The sequence below is a fragment of the Ovis canadensis genome, chromosome X (genome assembly GCF_042477335.2).
Source record: "Ovis canadensis isolate MfBH-ARS-UI-01 breed Bighorn chromosome X, ARS-UI_OviCan_v2, whole genome shotgun sequence".
In the NCBI taxonomy this organism is placed as follows: domain Eukaryota; kingdom Metazoa; phylum Chordata; class Mammalia; order Artiodactyla; family Bovidae; genus Ovis; species Ovis canadensis.
In genome coordinates this window covers 57,937,294-57,956,219 of record NC_091727.1, presented here as the reverse complement: position 1 = coordinate 57,956,219, position 18,926 = coordinate 57,937,294, and positions in this window count along the sequence as shown.

Here is an 18,926-nt window from a genome sequence, read left to right as displayed (position 1 = left end):
CCACATGCCGAAACCAGCGTTCACATGCTGCAACTAAAGATCTGCATGCTGCAATGAAGATCAGAGATCCCCTGGGCTTCCCTGGTGGCTCAGTGGTAAAGAATCTGCCTGCAATGCAGGACATGTGGATGTGAAGGCACATGTCCCTGAGATGTGAAGATCCCCTGCAGGAGGAAATGGCAACCCACTCCAGTATTCTTGCCTGGAAAATTCCATGGACTGAAGAACCCGGCCAGCTACAGTCCATAGGGTCACAAAGAGTCAGACATGACTGAGCACACGCAAAGTGGAATGCCTGGGAATAGCAGACAGATCAGCAGTCACCAGGTGGTGGTTAGGAGTGGAGGGAGAGGCTGACTTCAGCATGGCCACACAAAACTATTTTGAGTGAGAGAATTTCTTTCCTACTAGTGGCAGTTAACCAATTAGCTTTTGTTTAGCAAGTCTCAGAGAACTGGTATGGTACAAAGGAGACATTTTACTGTATGTAAATAAATATACCTCAGTAAATGTGACTTGTTTTAAGTGCACTACTTCACAAGCAATAAAGAATTCTATGTCTACAAGAAGGGCTGTGATCATGCTTGTTGGTACTCCCCCTCTCCATCTGGTTTCTGCACATCTCAGGAACACATCAGAGGAAAAGAAGGAGCTATAGCCATCCTGCTGCACCTCAAGGTAGCACTTTGTTGACTGTTAGGACCTGAATTGTGTCGTCCCACAAATTCATAGGGCTTCCCTGGTGGCTCAGCTGATAAAGAATCTTCTGCACTGCAGGAAACCTGGGTTCGATCCCTGGGTCAGGAAGATCCCCTGGAGAAGGGAATGGCAACCTACTCCAGTATTCTTACCTGGAGAACTCCATGGAGAGAGGAGCCTGGTGGTCTACAGTCCATGAGGTCACAAAGAGTTGGACACAACTGAGCAACTAACAGACACACAAATTCATACGTTGAAGCCCTCATCCCCTGTGTGACTATTTCTTAAGATAGGGCCTTTAAGAAAGTCGTTTTAAAATGAGGTCATAAGGGTTGATCATAATCCAATAGGACTGGGGGCCTTATAAGAACAGGAAGAGAAACCAGCGAGTTCTTTCCATGTGCATGTGCACAGAGGAAGGACCATGTGAGGACATGGTGAAGAGGTGGCCATCTACAAATCAGGAAGAGATGCCTCACAAGAAACCAACTCAGATGGCACCTTGATCTTGGACTTCCAGCCTCTAGAACTTTGAGGAAATAGTATCTATTGTTTAAGCCACCCTGTCTGTGATATTTTGTTATGGCAGCCCTAATACACTGATCAAACTAATATATTGCCTCTCAGTTTCAGATTTGACTCCAGGAGACACATTTTGGCCATTGGGGAGGGCGGCAGGCATTTCAAATGAAAGAAGGAAAATTTGGCCCATCTTCCTTGTCTAGTTGAAGGGAACTCTGAAGCTCAGAGAAGAGAAACACAGGCTGAAATCTGCAGCACTCCCATGGATCAGATTCTGGGGGCTGCATCCACTAGACTATGAGGGCTACTCCACTTCTTCTAAGGGATTTTTGCCTTTAATTCATCTGAGTGAAATTCGCCCATTCCAGTCCATTTTAGTTCACTAATTCCTAAAATGTCAATGTTTACTCTTGCCATCTCCTGTTTGACCACTTTCAATTTACCTTGATTAGTGGACCTAACATTCCAGGTTCCTATGCAATATTATTCTTTTTTTTTAAATTTTAATATCTTTAATTCTTACATGCATTCCCAAACATGAACCCCCCTCCCACCTCCCTCCCCATAACATCTCTCTGGGTCATCCCCATGCACCAGCCCCAAGCATGCTGCATCCTGCGTCAGACATAGACTGTCGATTCAATTCTTACATGATAGTATACAATATTATTCTTTACAGATTGGACTTGACTTCCATCACCAGTCACATCCACAACTGGGCGTTGTTTTTACTTTGGCTCTGACTCTTTATTCTTTCTGGAGTTATTTCCCCACTCTTCTCCAGTAGCATATAGGGCACCTACCAACCTGGGAAGTTCATCTCTCTGTGTCATCTCTTTTTGCCTCTTCATACTGTTCATGTATGAAGAGGCAAAGCTCAACATTCAGAAAACTAAGATCATGGCATCTGGTCCCATCACTTCATGGGAAATAGATGGGAAAACAGTGGAAACAGTGTCAGGCTTTATTTTGGGGGGCTCCAAAATCACTGCAGATGGTGACTGCAGCCATGAAATTAAAAGACGCTTACTCATTGGAAGGAAAGTTATGACCAACCTAGATAGCATATTCAAAAGCAGAGACATTACTTTGCCAACAAAGGACCGTCTAGTCAAGGCTATGGTTTTTCCAGTAGTCATGTATGGATGTGAGAGTTGGACTATAAAGAAAGCTGAGCACTGAGAAATTGATGCTTTTGAACTGGGGTGTTGGAGAAAACTCTTGAGAGTCCCTTGGGCTGCAAGGAGATCAAACCATTCAATCCTAAATGAAGTCAGTCCTGAATATTCTTTGGAAGGACTGATGCTGAAGCTGAAACTCCAGTACTTTGGCCACCTGATGCAAAAAACTGATTCCTTGGAAAAGACCCTGATGCTGGGAAAGATTGTAGGCAGGAGGGGAAGGGGATGACAGAGGATGAGATGGTTGGATGGCATCACCGACTGAATGGACATGAGTTTTAGCGAGCTCCGGGAGCTGGTGATGGACAGTCCATAGGGTGATGACAGTCCAGTTGGTGATGCAGTCCGTGGGGTCACAAAGAATCGGACACAACTGAGCGACTGAACTGAACTAATCCACAAGACACCCACAGCCACACTGCAAGATGGGTAAGAATTATTTGGGGAGCTTTTAGAACTGCTGTATGTTTCCTTCTAAAGCCCCACCCACACCTCGTTCATTCCAGGCTGTTCTCCCAGGGAATACATACGCAGTGTAGAGCCACTGGTGCTGTGGTTTGGGAGAGTAGTTGTAATGGTGTTATCTCGGGCTTGGTGGCAGCCCGAGGTTAGGGACAAATGTCTGAATCCCTCTAGAAGGCAGGAGCTGGTGAAAGCTGAGGTGGATCATCAGTCACAGCCCTCATCTCATGAGAAAGTTCTGCCAGATGCAGGAGCTGAAAGTACTTACCTGCCAGACAGGAGGTGGTGAATGAAAGCTTCCGCGGGTAATTGGGTGCACGTGCCTTCATGGATGTGTGTGTGTGCACATGTGTGCGTTTCAGCATATATGAAGTAATATGCAAATGTGCCGGGTGTGCCTGTGCCTTGGAGTGCACATTTATAGTGTGCGCACATGCATGCGTACGTGGTATGTGGTGTACTCAGGACGTGCTGGTTTGGATGTAGGTGTGCACGTGCATTACACAGGTGCGAGTGCATTTTCATGGAGGTGCTAGGGTATGCATGAGCCCAGGAGGGACACAGGGGCCTGTACCCTGCCCAGGATGCTTGTGAAAAGCAATTGTGTACATGGGCGAGGATGTGCTTATGCCTGAGAGTCTGAGTTCAAACCCCTACTGCCACAGGTGCAAGCCTGAGTGTTTCTTTGTCTGTGTGTATGTGTATACCCCAGGGTGCACACACGTGGCTGTGTGTAAGTATACAGGTGCAGGGGAGCCCATTGGCCCAGGCTTGTGTGTCTAGTGTCAGTGTTCATATACCCCAGGTGCTTGGTATTTGCCAGTGTGATTGACCAAGTGCACGCATGGGGCTGATCCTGGGTGTCAGGACACACATACCCCTGAGAGCCTAAGCTGGGCATGTGTGTGGGCATGGATGCAGGTATTTCCATCGACCTGGGCATGGCTGGCTATGCTCATGTCCCCTGGGGGACTCATGAAGGCACATGTGTGTGTGGATGGACACACAAGTGCACAGGAGCCTGGACTGTGATGTCTGTGCACATGGACCTCCAGGCACCCACGAATGTGTGTGTGCACAGGGGCATATTGGTCCACAGGCCCTGTATGAATGTGCGTGCATGTGTGTGTGTGTGTGTGTGGTTACAGGTGTGCCCATGGTCCTGGGCCTCATTACCTGTGCCTGTGCAACTCTGGGGGCCCATGCACATGTGTGTGCATGGTTTCATGTGTGGATGTGGGCCTGGGTCAGGGAATGTCTGTACATGTACCCCTAGGGGCCCAGGCACAGCACATACTCAAGTGTTCAGATATGCTCCTGAGCTTGGATCTTGGTGTCCGTGCACATGTCTCTTTGGGGGCACACATATGGCATCTGTGTGGGGGATGGATACACTGCTTCCCTTCCCCTCCACTTGGCTGGGGATTATAAGAGAAACCAAGAAAGGTGCTTTCTCTAGGAATCCAGGTTATGGCAGAGCCAGGTGAGCGGAATTCGTGACCATTTTGCTATTCTCCACCCTTGTTACTTGGGACAAAGCTGAAGCTGGGAAATCTCCCCTTCCTTCATTCAGCTGAGCAGGCTGTGCCCTAACTGGGGACACCTGGCCAAGGAGGAAAGTGGGGCCAGAAATGCCCTATGTGAGCTAGTGGCCCCCCTCAGCATCCAGATCTTGAAAGCAAACAAGTGAAGGGATAGATGAGTCAGAAAGCAGATATAACCCCAGGGGCTGGGCTTGCCTCAACCCAGGAATGCCTCTGAGCTGGAAAAAGTCTCAGCCAATGTCTAGTTCGGACCTATACATTTTCAGGAAAATATGTGAAAGACTTTTAAAGGGGCAGAACTATTCTTAGGTGTTGTTTCCACGGAACAGTGGTGTGTCTAGGTGGCCTTTATGGCTTATCTGATCCATAGGGGCAGCACCCTTGTCCCTGACAGCACCATTTTGAAACTACAGAGACAGGAGTTAACATGCACAGACCTGCAGAGTCCCATTATTAAACATGCAAGTGAATTTTACAACTGATTTCTGCCCTGTAGAAAGGATGATTCCAAATATCCTAGCACATCGATTGGCAAATTTATCTATATATGTCTATTCTGCAGATTCTCCTTTGAGCTGATTGTAACATCTTACCCGTTCTCTCATTAATAAAAGCCCTAAGTAAAATCTTTGACATGTGTTCACTCTTTATGTGTATGAGTCATGATATTACCATTATGGAAATTTCCCTTCAACTGCATCTACCAGCTCATAGTATAGATGAGGTCACCGAGGTGGGAGGGGAAGGGACTCATGTGAAATGAACGTCAAGGGCTAAAGTGTGGAGACAGAGCTGAATGCAGGCCATCATGGGTTCTGCCCTGGTCCTGGAGGGAGGGGCTATACTTCACACAGGGTGTAGAATAGTGGGGGTAGGGGAGGTTGCTGTGATACTCCCCCACCCTGAGGATGTGGAATGACCCTCTGAGGTGAGTGGACGCCCCCCCCCCCCCGCATTGATACCACCTTCAGTGCTGTGCTCTGATTCAGATATAAGACACAGCAAGCTTCCCATTCCCATCTCGGACAGTGGCCATCGAGGTGGGCTTATTCAGGACATGAAGATGTTCAAATGCCCCGTTGCCATCCTAGGCTGCTGGGCTGTTGACACAGGTAGGAATGGCTTTGTTCTCAGACAGATTATTTCAACTGCTGAGCCTCAGCTGTCTTATCAATGAAACCCAGGTAATATGGTTCCTGCCTTACAGTGGTTTGGAGTAGATTAACCAAGATAATGGATGAGAAGCTTTCTAAATAGTCCAGCACAGAGCAAGCACTCAATAAATGTCAGCTGCCAGTCATTAGATCTGTCTGCTTTGCAGAACTTACAATGGCCGACATCTTACAAAGGATACTTGGGCCCTCTTCTTAGCAGGACCCAGCTGCTCCATCCTGGGCTAAGACACCCAGCAAGTGCTCCCTGCATGATGGATAGGTGAATCAGATCCTTGTCCTGTGAAGACATGTCTGGCTTGCAGTCTCTGGCACTCCCCTGGCTGCCACCAGGGGATCATGGGGCCCAGAGGACAAAGGGGAAAGGAGCACAAGGAAAGATGAATTCCCATCAGGTGACTGTGGGGCACCCTGGGAGAAGTTACCTCTTAGGGCCTTGGTTTCTCCATCTGCACAATGGGCACATTGGAGCTGAGAATTGCTGAGGACCTTTGTAGCCACCTTTTAGAGAATAGATGGTCTCTGAGAGCATAACAGCCAGGAGCTGAAGCTCTCCCTCACCCCAGGCCCTGCTTTCAGAGATAAAGCACTGCAGACCAGAGTGGGTAAGGCACATTCCCTCCACAACAAAGAAGTTGCCCAACAGGCTAAGAGACAGAACTGGCCAAGAGCCCAGGTGCCCAGGTGCTCAAGTCTCATGTAGAGGAGATTTTGGTCCAGGTCACTCCCAAGGCCTGCCTGGGGAACTTGTAGGGGCTGAGGGGATGGACTCAGTGGCCAGTTCTTGGACCTGAATCCTGGCTGTGGCATGCTCTGACCTCAAGCATCCATCTTGAAAATGAGCAGAGAATCTCACTGGGGCAGGGGAGGGTAGGAAGGTGGATGTATTCTTCAGAGATCTGTGGGTTGTAAGTGACAGAAAGCCAAGTCAAAGCAGCTGAAGGAAAAGGGACTTCCTTGGGTAACTGAAGAGACCTGGCCTGGGCAGAGCTAGTGTGGGGCCTGTACCCCACCAGGAGTAGGCTCTGCTTCTTCTTTGACAGCTTTACTCTCAGCTGGCCACTGCCGGAGTCACCACCTCACCTCCACCTGAATAGCTAGGAGCCCCAAGGGGGAAAAAGAAGTCTTTTCCCCTGTAGTCACAGCTTTAGGTCATGTTGCCTAGCTCGGGTCACATGCTCATTCCCGACCCTGTCATCAGGATGACAGATTGCTCTGAACAGCCAAGCTAGTCAGAGGTCCACTTTTGGAGCTCTGGGCAGGGTTGGGGGTTATTAGCCCCATTAGAACTAAACATGCTGTGGTGGAGTGAGGTGTTTTGTCAAAAAGAAAATGGAAGGTAGTGTTTAATAGAAGAGGGGAAGGCTGCTGAGTTGACAAAAGGAATGCCTTCCTACTACAATTGGCCATGACTGAATTCTTAAATAAAATCACTGGCAGACTTAGTCCCCTCTCTGCCCACTGTTTGGAGGGCCTCAGGCTTACACAGTAAACTTACCTCGTCCCTCTCAGCCATCAGAAATTCTGCCTCTCGTGACAGAATAAAAGATTGTTGTTTGTTGTTTTAGCTGTTCAGTCTTGTCTGACATTCTTGTGATCCTATAGACCATAGCCCACCAGGCTCCTCTGTCCATGAGATTACCCAGGCAAGAATACTGGACTGAGTTGCCATTTCTTTCTCCAATTAAAAGGTATTTTATGCTAAAATGTCAATGTCTGGACTTCCCTGGCAGTTCAGTTGTTAGGACTAGATGCTTTCACCACAAAGAACCTGGGTTTGATCCCCAGTTGGGGAACTAAGATCCCACAACCCACACAAGTGTGACCAAAAAAATAATATTAAAATAAAAAATTAAAAATAAAATGTCAGTGTCTTCAAGAAGCAGTGAGAATGTTTATGGCAGAGGCAAAGCTTCACTGGAAATGATTTGATCCAGTGGTGGAATTTAGGGCAGTATGGCAATAAGAAGGGGAGATCTCTGGGGAGACCTCCAAGTACACAGTGGATCTAGAAGCCCCAAGGCAGTGCGAGAGGAAAAGAAAATTTCTTTCCTATCTTAGGTCTCCATGCAAGGCAGATGGCCCTCCCAGGCACTTCTGTTTCCTTCCTCTGACGGCTCTGTCTGCCCAACTGTCAACCTGTCACTTCAGTTCTGCTCCAAAGCTATTAGGTTGATGTGTATTCATCAAGCACTAATTTCTACTGCTGAGGAAGTAAAAGTCTCTGAGTCATGTCCAACTCTTTGTGACCCCATGGACTATACAGTCCATGGAATTCTTCAGGCCAGAATACTGGAGTGGGTAGCCTTTCCCTTCTCCAGGGGATCTTCCCAACCCAGGGATCGAACCCAGGTCTCCTGCATTGCAGGCAAATTCTTTACCAGCTGAGCCACTAAGGAAGCCCAAGAATACTGGAGTGGGTAGCCTACCCCTTCTCCAGCAGATCTTCACAACCCAGGAATCGAACCGGGGTCTCCTGCATTGCAGGTGGACTCTTTACCAACTGAGCTATCAGGGAATGCTGAGGAAAAAACCTTCTAAAGAGGGAGGTCTGCTCTTCCAGACAATTACAGATAAGTTCTGTGTGGGAGGGTCAGAGGGGAGGCTCCAGAAAGCAGATAGGGCAGGTCAAAACACTAGTCATCACCCACTCTTCCATCCATCCATACACTCACCCATGACCCAACCACTCACCTAGCCTTACTCCCATTCATCCACCCATCGGTGACCCACCTACCCACTCATTCATTCACCCACTTATCCATCCACCCATCCACATAACTGGAGACTGTTATGGATCCAGTCCATACCATATGCACTGGGAGCACGGAGAAGAATCATGCCCACCCCCTTGCTTTTAAGCAGCCCCTAGTCTAGCTGGAGAGACAACCATGGGCATATCTTAATGCATGACTCTGTGATCAATGCTGTGAAGGCCTCAAGAGAGAGAAGAAGGAAGGGCATTCCTGGAAGTGGGAACAGCATGAGTGAATTCTGGAAGATATAAGAGAGATGACTGTGGTAGAAGAGTCAGGTGGATGAAGGGCCAAGGCAGAAGGTGACTCTGGAAAGAGGAGCAGAAACCTTTCATTCCTGGCCCTAGGAAGCCAGGGGTGACATTTGAGCAAAAGAGCCAGAACCCAGAGGGTGTGGCTAAAGACCTTTGGGTGACCAGCCCGCTATTGCTTCAGGCCCCAAGGAGACATGCATGTCAAGTCCAGCCTGCAATTCAAAGGAAAAAAAGACTCTAAATCTCAGAAAGGATGCCTTTGTGGGAACTGTCTCTGGGATGGATGGATGCATAGATGGCTGGTTGGTATGCAGATGCCATCATGAATTCTGACTCATGCCACATGTTCTGGGGACATGTGAGGGACCCAGCATGGTTGAGGGCATTGGGCATGTGCACTGCAGTATACCCAGCTCTGCAGGGCTGAGGGCCTTGAAGGATGCCTGGCCACATCGCCAAGGGACAAGGAGGGAGGGGAGCACTGGGTGTCTCTAACCAGGAGGTGGAGGCCACTGCTAGCTGGGGTTCTAAATAAAAATTTCCTGGCAAGAAGAAGCTTCTGGAACTTCCTGAGTGTAGCTGAATCTTTATCTAAGAAACCATCCTAGGCCCCTTGTCAGGAGCACTGGTCTCTGTTGACTCTGTGGGATGGCATTGTCTTTCACAGGGAGAACAGTCGAGGATGTGCCATAGAAATGATATCCCTGGCAGGGGATAGGGCTCAATGGCTTAACAGACACCCATGCTACAGCCTTCCAGATGTCAGGCTCAGTTAGCACAAAGTGAAAGTGAAAGTCACTCAGTCGTGTCCAACTCTTTGCAACCCCATGGACTGTATATTCTCCAGGCCAGAATACTGGAGTGGGTAGCCTTGCCCTTCTTCAGGGGATCTTCCCAACCCAGGGATCAAACCCAGGTCTCCCTCACTGCAGGCGGATTCTTTACCAGCTGAGCCACTAAGGAAGCCCAAGAATACCAGAGTGGGTAGCCTATCCCTTCTCCAGCAGATCTTCCCAACCCAGGAATCGAACCAGGGTTTCCTGCATTGCAGGCAGATTCTTTAACAGCTGAGCCGCAAGGGAAGCCCACAGCTTTAACAGCTCAACATGAGATCAGTGCTTTCAGATCTGGGGCACCAGGGGGACCTGAGGTAAGGGACAGTGTGCTGGGAGGCCCTGGGGTGCCAGGAGCTATGGAGAAGCCCACATGGACTCTGGAAGGAACAGAGGCAGCAGCTGGCAGGTGGAGTGGAGCAGGAAGCGGAGGGCAGGGGTCCCTATGACTGGACAGGGAGCCTCAGTACCCCCATAAATCCAGAAGATCCTCTTGGCAGCCCTATCCCAAGCACACTCTGGGCAGACAGAGGCCCGCAGCACCTCCCTCCTTCACCCACACTAGTTGGCTGCTTGATAGAGTCCTGTAGTCAGTTGTTGCTGGACACCCCCTGGAAGTCCAGCTCAGCCCAGCACAGGCACTGGGGGCCCCAGACAGAACAGATGTGCAGGCCCTGCCTAGTGGGGAAACAGGCACTCTTGTGTGATAAGGCTTATGAAGGGAGTGTCTGCCCAGGGTGTGGGAGTGCCAAAGGCAGGAGGTGGGAACGATTACCCCCACACCTCACAGGTGATAGCAAGCTGGATCTTGAAGGGAAATCAGGAGAGCTCAAGGATGACAAGTAGAGGAACAGCATTCCAGGCAGAGGGCATGGCATGGGCAAAGGCAGGGAGCATGAGAAGGGAAACAGATGAGAATAAGGTATCTTCTGGTGACTGTGAGGGGCCAGGCTCTGCGACTCAGAGCAGCTGGACCAGGGAGGATGAAACCCTGTGGGCTGATACCTCACTGCCTGAAATTCCTCGAGGGCAGTCCAGAGGTGGGGGTTCCTTTATCCCTCACTTCAACCTGGGATCTTACTGTTCTAATATGCAGAGAGAAAGCTGGGTCAGGGAGGGCAAGAAGCCATCCTTCAGACACAACCACATTAGAGTGCTGCTGGGAGTTCTGTGGCCTGTGCTGAAGGCAGGGGGCGCTCTTGACCTCCTCTTGGGGTCTGGCTGGGCCGGAATGGGCCTGGGGACAGGCCCCATATCTGCTAGACATATATCGCTTCCTGGGCCCAGCCACCATGGTTTCCAGTTGCCACCCAGCTACCAGCTCAGAGGAGTGCTTGAGGAAGTCCGTTCATCTGTCTAGACCTCACTTTCTCCAACTATTTAATGACATGACCAATACTCTAGCCACAAGGCCATTTAATTAAGAGTCCGTGGACTAGAGGTTCCAAAGAGTCCTTGAATTTGCTGTGAAATCTCTGCTGCTGCTGCTGCTAAGTCGCTTCAGTCATGTCCGACTCTGTGTGACCCCATACACGGCAGCCCACCAGGCTCCCCCATCCCTGGGATTCTCCAGGCAAGAACACTGGAGTGGGTTGCCATTTCCTTCTCCAATGCATGAAAGTGAAAAGTGAAAGTGAAATCGCTCAGTCGTGTCCGACTCTTAGCGACCCCATGGACTGCAGCCCACCAGGCTCCCCCGTCCATGGGATTCTCCAGGCAAGAGTACTGGAGTGGGGTGCCATTGCCTTCTCCGATTCTATGATTGGGTATCAGTAAATCTTATCTTGAAAGAGGGAAGACTGAAGTGAGTTCTATTTGGTGAAGAACAGCATATGAACTAGGTTAGGGGATCACTTGGTCATTTTTATGACTTGGATAATGCACATGCTCTGTCTGTGTTCAGATGTGATTATGACATGGTCTTGTTTGTGTCCCGATCTATGGCGGCTGCAAAGTGGCCTTGTCTAAGGCAGATATGCTACAAAACTGTTCACATTCAACAGGAGGACACCAGGCTCTGGTTGTGAGTGTGAGGCCAGCTCCTGGGTGTGGGGGGCTGCTTTTCTCTTTCTCAGTGTGTTACTAAGGAGAGAGCTTTAATTGGAGAGGGCTTTAATTAGATTTTCTAGAAGATCTTGGACCTCACAAAGAAACAAATCTCTAAAATCGCCTAGGGGTCTTCCCTGGAGGTCCAGTGGTTGAGACTCTGCCTTCCAAAGTATGGGGGCACAGGTTCGATCCCTGGTCAAAGAACTAAGATTCCACATGCTGCATGGTGTAACCAATAAGCAAATAATTTTTTAAAATCATCTAGAGCCCAGACAGGTTTTAAATCACCTTTCAAGATGGCCCCACATGTGATTTGTCATGTGTGACCTCAGTTGCTGCCTCTGGAAAATGAAATTGAAGTGAAAGTGAAAGTCGCTCAGTCGTGTCCGACTTTGCAACCCCACCGACTATACAGTCCATGGAATTCTCCAGGCCAGAATACTAGAGTGGATAGCCTTCCCTTCTCCAGGGGATCTTCCCAACCCAGGGATCGAACCCAGATCTCCCACATTGCAGGCAAATTCTTTATCAGCTGAGCCACAAGGGAAGCCCAAAGTGAAAGCGTTAGTCACTTAGTCATGTCCAACTCTTTGTGACTCCATGGACCTTAGCCCACCAGGTTCCTCTGACCACAGAATTCTCCTGATAAGAATACTGGAGTGGGTAACCATTCCCTTCTTCAGGGAATCTTCCCGACCCAGGGATCAAACCCGGGTCTACTGCATTACAGGCAGATTCTTTTTTTTTTTTTTTTTTTTTAAATGCCACCCTGCTTATTTATTTATTTATTTATTTATTTTTTAATTTTTAGTTTTTTATTTTTTAAATTTTAAAATCTTTAATTCTTACATGCATTCCCAAACATGAACCCCCCTCCCACCTCCCTCCCCAGAACATCTTTCTGGGTCATCCCCATGCACCAGCCCCAAGAATGCTGCATCCTGCACTGTTTATAATAGCCAGGACATGGAAACAACCTAGATGTCCATCAGCAGATGAATGGATAAGAAAGCTGTGGTACATATACACAATGGAGTATTACTCAGCCGTTAAAAAGAATTCATTTGAATCAGTTCTGATGAGATGGATGAAACTGGAGCCGATTATACAGAGTGAAGTAAGCCAGAAAGAAAAACACCAATACAGTATACTAACACATATATATGGAATTTAGGAAGATGGCAATGACGACCCTGTATGCAAGACAGGGAAAGAGACACAGATGTGTATAACGGACTTTTGGACTCAGATTCTTTACCATATGAGCCACCAGGGAAAGAAGCTTCTATAGCAGCATCAGGTTGTGTGGGGGAGGGTGCACCCACCTGCAGAGGCCCCGACAATATCAGCGAAATTCAATGACTGTTAAAATCAGTCTTTGGGTAATTAAATCCCTCAAATCCAATTGGACTATTGAATGGCTGCAAGAAAGATGATTTGGTTTCTCTTGTGAATAGTAGTTTTTCTTCTTTGTGCTTTTAAAACAACGTTTTTACAACCCCAGTGCAGGGGAACATGACATCTAACAAAAATGCACGTATGTTTCTCTTTCACCCTAGCAGCATTTGGCCCTAAAGATACACCTCCAACAATGTGAAAATACGTATGCATAAGGTTATTCACTGCAGCATGATTGATAATTGCAAACTCTTGGCAACAGTATGATTTCCTATACATAGACTAGTTGAACAAACTGTGGTATAGTCACACAACAGAGTCCTAGGTAGCTGCAAAAAGAGGAAGAAAGTTATGGATGGATGAGGAGTGATTTCTAGGACATACCGTTAAGTGGAAAAAAAGCAAAGTACCCAAAAGGATCTATAGTATGCAACCCTTTGTGTAATAAGAAGATGATATAAGAAAACACATGTAAACTTGCTTACCTTTACCAAAAAGAAACACACGGAGGCGAAACCATCAAGCATTGAAACTGGTTGCCTAGAGGGGGAGGTGGGAGCGAGCTGGAAGGAACGGGACAGAGAAATGCCACTTCTTGTTGTCACAACACACTTGCTGATATAGTTCTTTTTTTTTTTTTTTGATATAGTTCTGACTTTTGAAACCATGTTAATATTTCACATACTTTAAAAAATAAATGAAGTTAACCAGGGTAGGGGAAAATCCTAAAACAGACAGAAACAAGTGAACCTTAATCACATTTCAAACACAGCTTCACTGAAGGGGATCAGGAAGAACAAACCCAAGTAATATTTTTTAACATCTTAGTTCCCCAAAGTGAAAGTGAAAAATGTTAGTCACTCAGTCATGTCTGTCTCTTTGTGACCCCGTGGACTGTAGCCCACCAGGCTCCTCTGTCCATGGAATTCTCCGGGCAAGGATACTGGAGTGGGTTGCCATTTCCTTCTCCAGGGGATCTCCCATGCCCTCTGCAGTGACAATGCAGAGTCCTAATCACTGGACCACTAGGGAAGTCCCAAACTGAAGCAACCCTTGAACAGGTATCCATCAGGCTACAGACAAAAAAGGACTATAAAAAATACTGACCTCTAGTTGGTAGACTTCTCTTCCACAGTGAATCAGGTTAGTAAATCTGAAACTACTGAATGTGTATTTTAGGGCTGAGCAAATAAGTAAAATTCTTGTGGCTAATAAGAATCAGGTTTCTTACTATTGGAGAAGGGAGTTACAAACAGAAAAGGGAAAGGCTCAGATGAACGCTCTGGTGTGTTGGATTGGTATTGTAGATGTCAGGAATTCAAGGATTTGAATACATAAGGAGAAAGATAGATGTGTGTATGGATTTACAAACATATGTATATATGGATTCATAACATACACATGTCTATATTTATATCCTAATTCTGTCCACTGAGAGGGCCTAGAGTCAGCAACATTACAGAAGAAATGAGCACTTTTAGTACTCAGATCTTGGTGTTGTAAGTGCCATTATCCACTAAAAAGAAATGAAGCTTCTTGGGAGAAATGGCTGACTCCAGAGCCAGGACTGGGAAAGTACAAGATGAGCCTGAAACCTCTTGATGTGATCTAAAGAACAGATGTGCTCAAAAAATGATGGAGACGTGTCAAAAGGACACAGGATCCAGCTTGAAGAGAACCCCACTGGCCAAAACTAGAAAAATCTGACCATTAAAATAAAAAGTGATAATTCTTTTAAACAAATGATGTTGAGAAAACTGGATATCCACATGCAAAAGAATGAAGTTGGATCATATTGTATACAAAAATTAACTTACAATGGATCAAACATATAAATGTATGGCCTAAAACTATAAAACTCTTGCAAGGAAACAGAGGAGAAAGCTTCATGGCATTGGATTTGGTAATGATTTCTTGGATATGACACCAAAATCACAGGCAACAAAACAAAAAATAAGTAAATTGGTTATGTCAAAATTAAGAATGCCTGTGCATTGAAGAACACAATCAACAGAATGAAAAGGCAATCCATGGAGTGGGAAAGAATATTTATGAATCATATATCTCTGATAAGGGGCTAATATCCAGAACATACAAAGAACCCTTACAACTCAACAACAACAACCATTTTAAAATGAGCAAATGGCTTGAATAGACATTTCACCAAAGAATATATATAAATGGGGTCAATAATTACATGAAAAGATCATAAACATCACTAATCATTAGGGAACTACAAGGCAAAACCACAGTGAGATACTACCTCATACTCATTAGGGTGACTATTATAACAATAAATAAATAAAATAGCAAAAACAAAAACACAAGGATTGGTGAGCATAACCTTGTTGGAACTCCTGTGCACTGTTGGTGGGAATATAAAATGATACAGTTACTGTGGGAAACAATATGGCAGTTCTTCAGAAACCCAAAAATAGAATTACCAAATGATACAGCAATTCCATGTCTGGACATACAATATGAAAAGAATTGAAAGCAGGGACTCGGAGAGGTATTTATACACCTGTGTGTGTTCATAGTAGCCAAAAGGTGGAAGCAACTCAAGCATTCATTGATGGATGAATGGATAAACAAAATGTGGCATATACATACAACAGAATATTATTCAGTCTGAAGAAGGAAGGAGATTCTGACACATGCTACAATATGAGACTCTTGAGGACATTATACTAAGTGGAATAAGCCAGTCACAAAAGGGCAAATACTGCATGATTCCATTTACATGAGTGCTTCAGTTCAGTTCAGTTCAGTCCCTCAGTCATGTCCGACTCTTTGGGACCCCGTGAATTGCAGCACGCCAGGCCTCCCTGTCCATCACCAACTCCTGGAGTTCACTCAAACTCACGTCCATCAAGTTAGTGATGCCATCCAGCCATCTCATCCTCTGTCGTCCCCTTCTCCTCCTACCCCCAATCCCTCCCAGCATCAGAGTCTTTTCCAATGAGTCAACTCTTCACATGAGGTGGCCAAAGTACTGGAGTTTCAGCTTCAGCATCAGTCCTTCCAATGAACATGCAGGACTGATCTCCTTTAGGATGGACTGGTTGGATCTCCTTGCAGTCCAAGGGACTCTCAAGAGTCTTCTCAAACACCACAGTTCAAAAGCATCAATTCTTTGGCACTCAGCTTTCTTCACAGTCCAACTCTCACATCCATACATGACCACTGGAAAAACCATAGCCTTGACTAGATGGACCTTTGTCAGCAAAGTAATGTCTCTCTCTGCTTTTTATTATGCTATCTAGGTTGGTCATAACTTTCCTTCCAAGGAGTGAGCGTCTTTTAATTTCATGGCTGCAGTCACCATCTGCAGTGATTTTGGAGCCCCCCCAAAATAAAGTCTGACACTGTTTCCACTGTTCCCCATCTATTTCCCATGAAGTGATGGGACCAGATGCCATGATCTTAGTTTTCTGAATGTTGAGCTTCAGGCCAACTTTTTCACTCTCCTCTTTCACTTTCATCAAGAGAGTCTTTAGTTCCTCTTCACTTTCTGTGATAAGGGTGGTGTCATCTGCATATCTGAGGTTATTGATATTTCTCCTGGCAATCTGCTTCCAGCCCAGCATTTCTCATGATGTACTCTGCATATAAGTTAAATAAGCAGGGTGACAATATACAGCCTTGACGTACTCTTTTTCCTATTTGGAACCAGTCTGTTCTTCCATGTCCAGTTCTAACTGTTGCTTTCTGACCTGCATACAGATTTCTCAAGAGGCAGGTCAGGTGGTCTGGTATTCCCATCTCTTTCAGAATTTTCCACAGTTTATTGTGATCCACACAGTCAAAAGCTTTTGCATAGTCAATAAAGCAGAAATAGATATTTTTCTGGAACTCTCTTGCTTTTTCCATGATCCAGTGGATGTTGGCAATTTGATCTCTGGTTCCTCTGCCTTTTCTAAATCCAGCTTCAACATCAGGAAGTTCACAGTTCATGTATTGCTGAAGCCTGGCTTAGAGAATTTTGAGGATTACTTTGCTAGTGTGTGAGTGTGCTAGTGCAATTGTGCGGTAGTTTGAGCATTCTTTGGCCTTGCCTTCCTTTGGGATTGGAATGAAAACTGACCTTTTCCAGTCCTGTGGCCACTGCTGAGTTTTCCAAATGTGCTGGCATATCGAGTGCAGCACTTTCATAGCATCATCTTTTAGGATTTGAAATAGCTCAACTGGAATTCCATCACCTCCACTAGCTTTGTTCATAGTGATGCTTTCTAAGGCCCGCTTGACTTCACATTCCAGGATGTCTGGCTCTAGGTGAGTGATCACACCATCGTGATTTTCTGGGTCATGAAGCTCTTTTTTGTACAGTTCTTCTGTGTATTCTTGCCACCTCTTCTTAATCTCTTCTGCTTCTGTTAGGTCCATACCATTTCTGTCCTTTATCGAGCCCATCTTTGCATGAAATGTTCCCTTGGTATCTCTAATTTTCTTGAAGAGATCTCTAGTCTTTCCCATTCTATTGTTTTCCTCTATTTCTTTTCACTGATCGCTGAGGAAGGCTCTCTTATCCCTCCTATTCTTTGGAACTCTGCTTTCAGATGCTTATATCTTTCCTTTTCTCCTTTGCTTTTTGCTTCTCTTCTTTTCACAACTATTTGTAAGGCCTCCTCAGACAGCCCAAATTCCTAGAAACCGAAAGTAAAATGGTGGTTGCCAGGGCTTGGGAAAGAAGGAAGGAGGAGTTAGTGTTTAATAGGTATCGAGTTTAAGTTTGGAAAGATGAAAAAAGTCCTGGAGATGGATAGTGGTGTTGACTGTACAACAATGTGAATATACTTAATCACCGAACTGTGCACTTAAAATGGTTAAGATGCTAAATTCTATGTTATGTGTATTTTATCACAGTTTAAAAAATTATCCTCAGTGAATGAAACAAGACACAAAAGATTTGTGATTGTATGACTTCATTTATATGAAATGTCCAGAATAAGCAAATCCAGAAAGAGATTAGTGGTTGCCTAGGGCTCAGGGACAGAAGGAATGAATGCTAACAGTCATAAGATTTCTTTTGGGGTGATCGCCATGTCCTAAAATTAGATTTTGGTGATTTTTGCTTAAGCCTATATAAATATACTAATTACCTTTGTGTTGTACAACTAACTCGGGTGAATTTTATGGTATGCAAATTTTACCTCAAGCTACTTTTATAACTACATAACAATAATTTTTAACTATTTTAAAATTTTAACCTGTAAATTATGAGTCCCATACTGAAACAAAATAAACAAATGAGCTTGTTCAGTCACTAAGTTGTGTCCAACTCTTTGTGACCCCATGAACTGCAGCATGCCAGGCTTCTGTGTCCTTCACTCTCTCCTGGAGTTTGCTCAAACTAATGTCCACTGAGTCAGTGATGGCATCCAACTATCTCATCTTCTGTTGCCCCTTTCTCCTCTTACCCTCAATCTTTCCCAGCATCAGAGTTTTTTTTTTTTTCCATTGAGTCAGCTCGTTGCATCAGGTAGCCAAAGTATTGGAGCTTCAACTTCAGCATCAGTCCTTCCAATGAATATTCGAGGTTGATTTCCTTTAGGATTGACTGGTTTGATCTTCTTTCTGTCCAAGGAACTCTCAAGAGTCTTCTCCATAAGTCTGTTCTTTACATCTGTGTCTCCTTTGGTGCCCTGCATGTAAGATTATCAGTACCGTCTTTTTAAATTCCATTTATATGCATTAATATACAGTATTTATCTTTCTCTTTCTGACTTACTTCACTCTGTATAATAGGCTCCAGGTTCATCCACCTCATTAGAACTGACTCAAATGCGTTCCTTTTTATAGCTTAGTAATGTTCCATTGTGTATATGTATCACAACTTCCTTATCCATTCATTTGCTGATGGACATCTAGGTGGCTTCCATGTCCTAGCTATCGTAAATAGTGCTGCAATGAACATTGGAGTACATGTGTCTCTTTCCATTCTGGTTTCCTCGGGGTGTATGCCCAGCAGTGGGATTGTTGAAAAGAACAGATTTTTGGACTCAGTGGGAGAAGGTGAGCATAGGGTGATTTGAGAGAATAGCACTGAAACATGT